Below are 6,673 nucleotides of genomic sequence, written 5' to 3' on the forward strand. Positions count from 1 at the left end.
AATGGCACATCAAGTTATACGAGGTAGAGAACGTCATTAGGGCAATGGTCTCACCACATCGCCAGGTAGATTCCGACCCCACTCTTCCCTCCCCTCATCCTTCAGGACCAGCTGGTGCTGCCCACTGCTCCTCCTGGGTGGCAGCTTCCAGCATCCAGAAGCCTTGAGCAAACTTCAGCCTCACAAGTTAAGAGGTGGCCCAATTAAAGAACTCCATGGTAACTTCAAGGCCAAGGTCCTACCTCAGAGCCTTTGCATTTGCTTCCCCCTTTGCCTAGAAGGCTCTCCCCAACCCCATATTCTCAAGGCTGGCTTAGCGTTCCCTCTGTGATCACCTCACCTAAATGTCAATGCCCTTCACACACACACACACACACACACACACACTCCTTACCACCTTTCCTGGTTTGGCTTTCTTCTGAGAACTCTCATCACGTAACATAGTTAAGTATCTTTTTTTGTTTGGCTTATTTTTGCCCCATTCTCCACTAAAAAGTGCGCTTTGGCAGAGAGGGGTTTTCGTCCGCTTCGCTCACTGCTATACCTTTAGTGTCTATACCCGCGGCGTAAGTGCTAGGCCCTCACTAAACTACCTGCTGAATGTGCGCCTGGAAGTCCTCCAGCTGCGGAGCGCGGGGACGCCAGGAAGCTGGCTCTCGTCTCCGTCAGAAGTGTAGCAGCACAGGCTCGTGTTCACTCACTGGCCGAGCAGACTCTCAGGTGAAGACCTACACCTGCAATTCTCAACCGTGGCTGAGCATCTGAATCCCACAGGCATTTGATGGAGACTCAGCCGCCCCGCCCCGGAAATTGTGACGTCGCCCCGCCCCACCCCGCCCCGCCCCGCCCCGGTGATTGTGACGTCAGCGGTAACCGTCGTACCAGGAATTCTGGGAAACCGGGGCCCAGGCGAGAGACTGGCTTCCCGACGAATCCCGATCGGGTCTGTTTTCGGGTGTCTGGCTGCGAACACCAGGAGGAGGCGGTTGATGTGAGCTGGGGGGAATCCGCCAGGAAGACGAGGAAGCCTGGAGGGTCTCGCCAGGAGGGGACACTGGGAGGGAGCGCGACCCCACTGACCCGCCGCTCAGTCCGCGCACTCGCCTGGCTGCCCAGCCCGCCCGGCCTGCGCTGAACAGAACGCCTGCCACGTGTGTGATGTTGCGTTGTCTAGTGCCACACGTTTAAAAAAGTAAAAAAGAAACATGAAAAGTTAATTTTAACAATATATTTTATTTAACCTTATATATTCAAATATTATCATTTCAGCAAGTAGCTAATATGCAAAATTACCAATATTTTGTACTTTGCCCGCAAAATCCAGAGTCTATTTTATAATTACAACACACCTCAATTTGGAAGCTAAATTTTCAGCAGAAATACTTGAACTGTGAAAAGTTAACTGTAGCTTTCATAAAATTTACGGTTGGAAAAGTAGATTCACGGACTCACATTGTTCCAAACATACTTAAGAGTTCTCAAAAACTGAATTGAGCATCAGTTTATAAATTTAAGTAAATTGATTAAAGTTAAATTACAAATTTAATTCCTTAGACAGATTTCAAGTGCTCAGGAGTCATTTGCGGCCAGTGGCCACTGTGCCGGCCAGCACAGCCCTGAGAGGCCGCCGGCCAGGACACCTTCGGCCAATCACACCGCAGGGATGGGGGTTGTTGGGGGATGGCTGGGGGTTTAGAACAGAGAACGGATGCCGAGCAGCCACAACTGTTGACTACTATAACTAAGGGAAAAGAGTGATTTTATCTTCTGTGTTTTTGTCCGGTGAAGAAAAAAGTTAACTCCAGTGCATTTCCTGTATTTAAGAAAACAAAACAAACTCAGCATGACAAGGAATCGCTAAGCATTTCTGGTTAACTAAGGATCCTGTGGTAAACCATTCCTAAAGATCACGTGAGGGAAAATTGATATTTGTTCAGGGTGGTTAGGGTTTCCAAATGAAAAAAGCTTGGCTCTACTCCATAGGAATAGAAGGATGTAAACTCAGTTTCATACAGAAGGTATGTAAGGTCATACAGTTGATTTGTGAGCTAGTGTGCTCCCAGTTTGGTGAGAATACATAATGATCTTGTCATCGGAAATGGAGACAACACTTTTCATAAAATTAAAAACTAGTCATCAATTACTCCCTCCCAACCCATCCTCTCTGAATTGTTTATGATGAGACTCTTGGCTTCAGGGGAAATGGTCGCCAAATGGCTTACTTGCTGCATTTTATTCTGTTTAGTCCATCGTAACTCCTATCTCTGTCTTCAAGATGCTAAGTGAACTTTCTGCTACTCAGGGAGTAAGCCATGAATGAGGCTGGTGGGATGGCCCTCTCATCGGATGTAGCTGTTTGATGTCTAGAAGGGCAAGCTCCTGTCTCCGAGCGCTGGTGGAACACAAGCCTCCTTTCACAGCTGGCTCTCACGGGTGACCTCAGGCCAGACCCACGTGGACCCATGGACCTTGGCAGTCTCTCCTCCCCCTTTGCTTGAAGTTAGATTTAAATTCTAAATCCAGTTGAAACCTTTCTGCAAGAAGTCTCCTTCCAACCCTGCAAGACAGCTGGACTAGACCCCAAAGGAGTAAACAACTTGACAGGTGAACCCAGAATATATTGTGATTGTCACCGTACTAGGTTAATGATTTTCTTTTTTCTTTCTAACCTTTTGCTAGCAAAGTTTGAGACAAAAACTATCCAGAAGAAAAGAAGAGAGGCATAAAGAGCCAGTCACAGAAGCTTTAACATTTTGCTCTAAGTGAAAGACAAGTGCTAAGGAACTTAAAATATTTCCTTCCTATTCAGTGTTAGCTTTGTGGCCTTGTGATTCTTTAAAGGTTTTTAAATCAAAAGACTTCTCTTTTATATCTAGAGGAAGCAACACACTACTGGAGTTGACAGAACATCAGATTAACTTCAGAGCTGAGGCGGAGGACACCTGTGGTCCTATTGCCCAAAGATCGGCCCCTGTTCCTCATGAAGCTGAATTAAAGCTCAGAAACAGAGTCTTAGAGTGCAGAAGAGACAGCTTTATTGCTTTGCCAGGCCAAGGGGGCTCACAGCAGGCTGGTGCCTTCAAAACGGTGAACCCATCTTGGGGATGGGGCAGGGTGATTACATAGCGACAGCTTAAACAAGAAGACATCGATAACAATCAACAGAATTTTTTCCTTATGAGGCTCAGAGTGGTGTCATGGTGTTTCCAGGTGATTGATTCTGTAGAGGCTGGTGGTTGCCACTCTTTTGATCTCTTTATCTGTAAGCGCCCACAGCATGGTCTTCTGGTGATTCAGGCTGTTTTGTAAGGTTACAATTCTGTGAACTTCTTGCTGGAGAACAACTCGGAAACCAGGTATGATTATTTCTCTTGATTACCGGAATAAAGCAGAGGCAGCAAAATTAATAGCTTCATTTTAATAATGGGTCTCGGGCTGGGAACAGCAACCGATCGGTCAGGTTAGTTGGCCAGTTTAAGAGCAAGCATATAAGTAATCTGTTAGCCTAAGTGCAGCCGTTTTATTAATTCTCCTTCTGCCCCAGTCCTTACTGCGTGGCCGTGCGGGAAGCACTTGTTCATGGACCTGGGTTGTCCTTGCCTCAGGAGGATGTCAGTTATCATCCAGCTGACAACTCCCTTAACCCCCAAACCCCACCCATTTCTACTAGAAAGAGCCAGGTTTTTGTCGGTACTTGAGAAAATAAACTGATACTTACATGGAGAGCAAAGGAAAATAGTTTCAGAATTTCGCTTTTAAGATCCCATTTCCAGTGTAGAAGCTGGGCCGTGCACAAGGTGAGTCTAAAGCTCCTGCACTGAAGAACGTAGAGGCAGGACACAAAATAGGATCCCAGGTGGGGTTTCTCCTCCTTTGGGAGCTCCAGGCCCAGCCCCAGACCTCAGTGGGTCAGATTCTGAGAAGTTGCCATTGTTGAAAATACTTAGAAGTCAGAGGAGACTGCTCTGAGCAGGAATTTGTAATTTTGTAAACAGCACACAGGGCACAGTTTCAGACACAGCCCAGGGCTTTATTAAAGCCAGCTGGTCATGGTTGCTGTTGGCTGTTACCGTCCATTTTGTGCCATGTGACTTTGGGCTTGTTTTTTTTTTTAATCGTGAAGGACTGATTTATACAAGCACAGTTAAATTCATTCACCAAATACTTAGTGAGTGCCTCTCATGTTCTAGGTATAATGTTAGATTCCGGGGGATCTAAGATGGACAAGCAGACATGATTCCTGCAATTCATAAAACATACTTCCTGGGGGAAGATAGTCAAGTAGACAAAATGCTTTCATTAGCAGAGTCCACGGTATCAGGGAGTCATGGAAGTCTCCCAGGCCTGCAGAGCAAGAGGCACCGGGAAGTGTACTGGGTGGAACAGTGTGTGGGGACGTCTGGGGGAGAAGGCTGATGCAGTTCACTGTTCTTAGAACGGTCCAGAGATAGCAGGAGAGAGGATGCCCAAGAAAGAAGGGGCTGGAGTGCGAAGGCCTCCCAGTCCACAACAAACCACTGGACGTGGGCCTGAGAGCAAGCAATCCCACCCTGGATTGGATTCAGACCATGTTAGAAGTCGGAAACCAGGTAGGATCCTGCTGCGCTCATCCAGGGCAGACATGCTAGAGGGCTTCTCAGCATGGAGCTACACTGGAGGTGCCGTCCAGAGATATTTAAAATGGAGAAGCAAACAAAACACAATTAAAAATGGGGTGGTGACAGAGGCTGAAGACATGCATGGTGCTTGTGCTCTGGTGTGGCAACTGGCTAGATTTGACATTTCTGTTTTGTTTAATGGCCTTTATAGTTTTATTTTTCACGTTATAAATAATACATTAGCAGCAACATGGATGGACCTGGAGATCGTCATTCTAAGTGAAGTGAGCCAGAAAGAGAAAGAAAAATGCCATGTGATATCACTCATATGTGGAATCTAGAAAAAAGGGACACAAATAAACTTATCTACAAAACAGAAACAGACTCACAGACATAGAGAACAGACGTAAGGTTACCAACGGGTAAAGGGGGTGGGAAGGGATAAACTGGAAGTTTAAAAATTGCACCTCTTGGAGAGTGATGGAAATGCTAGCTATCTTGATTGTGGTGGTGATTTCATGGGTGTCTACACATCTATCAGAATTCATCAAATTGTACATCTGGAATATGTGTAGTTTACAGAAACCATACCACAATAAAGGTGTTTTTTAAAAAGTAGCTGTAATATATGTGCAGGTAAGAAAACGAGGGAGGGGCCCACGCTACAGGTCCTGTCCTGTACAAGGTGGGATCTCCGCAACGACTAGCCAGTTGCTTGATGAATCCATTTCTCCTCGCTCGCCAACACACACACGCGTGCTTAGTGGAAAGGCCATCTTTAGCACATGCTATACTTGGACCGATATTTTTAGACTGTTTGTTTCTGTTGACCTTTCATTTACAGTGCCCATACTGCAGTGTTTTAATTTCTGTGGTTTTTAATATAATTTAAAATCTGGTTGAGCAATTCCTTATCCAATTTATTTATTTTTATAGTAGTCTCACAAATGAGCCAAAAAATCATTTGGTTGGAATTTTGATTGAGGTTGCACTGAGTGTACTGTAGGGATTACTGCTCCTTCTACAATACTGAGTCATCCTGCCCAGGAATAAGACACATCTCTCCAAGAATTCCTCAAGTCCCTTGGTAGAGGGCTAGTCCTCATTGAAATCTTACAGCTTTCACGTCAGCGTTGTTTCTAAATTTTTTATGTTCCTTTTGTTGCTGTGGATAATATTTTTCTATAGTATTTCCCACAGGATTTGCAGGTACAAAAGCTGCTTTTTAAAAAAAGTTTTGGTTTTACTAATTTTTAATTTCCCCTGTATTTGTTTTTTAAAATTTAGCTTTTGTTTTTAATCAGTTATATATGTCTGAGTTCAATAGTCAAATCACCGTTCAAAGCTAGTTCTAAAGAACAGCAGTGGGCCCGCCCTCCCACCATTCCAACGTGCTGATTTCCCATCCCCAAGGACAAACATTTAAAAACTTTTAAGCAACTTGATAAGCATGGCCATCTCCTTCTAAACAGTGCAATTATGCTACAAGTCATCTCCCAGGTTTTTTGGGTTTTTTTCTGAAAAAAATGTAAACCTTCAGAAAAGTTACAGGAAGAGTATAATGAATACCTGAATATCCTTAACTGAGATCCACCTTCTCTCTCAGTGCTATTTGCTAGCCAGTTGCAAACATCATGTCACTTATCCATATGACCACCCTGGGAACTCTAACCTTAATAAAATAGTGCTATTCAAATGTAGTCTGCCATAGTGCTACTCTGATTTCTTTCTAGTTTTAGCCATTATTCAGTTCTCTTTCATCTTCTCCCCCACCCCCTCACACACATCCTGTTTTTCCATTCTCCCAGTAGAATCTTGTTGGCATCATAATTACGTAAGTACCAGTTACAACCCTGCCCTACCATGTCATACGTACCATGGTTATTTTGCTGTCCAGCTCTTCCAAATTTTGCTTAGGTAGGTAAATCTCCTTCCTCTCCATTTTGTTCAAACACATACGTTGTCTATCCATTTCTTCTTGAAGAAATTTTTCCCCGAGCTCTTGACCTGCTGTGGTCTGGTCCAGTCCAGGCTGGTCTGCTCCTGCTCTAAGGCAGCTGCAAGCTGTTGTCTCA

The 6,673-nt window shown here is 44.8% G+C and overlaps 1 long non-coding RNA gene across 1 annotated transcript; it reads right to left on the minus strand.

The window, feature by feature from the left end:
• Positions 1-3,012: 3,012 nt before the first annotated feature.
• On the minus strand, positions 3,013-6,468 carry LOC123614750 (uncharacterized). Its single transcript, XR_006722220.2, has 2 exons — positions 3,719-6,468; positions 3,013-3,370 (listed from the first exon to the last, which is right to left on the minus strand). It is a non-coding gene; the product is annotated as an uncharacterized LOC123614750 (long non-coding RNA).
• Positions 6,469-6,673: the final 205 nt, after the last annotated feature.

This window comes from Camelus bactrianus, chromosome 1, assembly GCF_048773025.1.
Source record: "Camelus bactrianus isolate YW-2024 breed Bactrian camel chromosome 1, ASM4877302v1, whole genome shotgun sequence".
In the NCBI taxonomy this organism is placed as follows: domain Eukaryota; kingdom Metazoa; phylum Chordata; class Mammalia; order Artiodactyla; family Camelidae; genus Camelus; species Camelus bactrianus.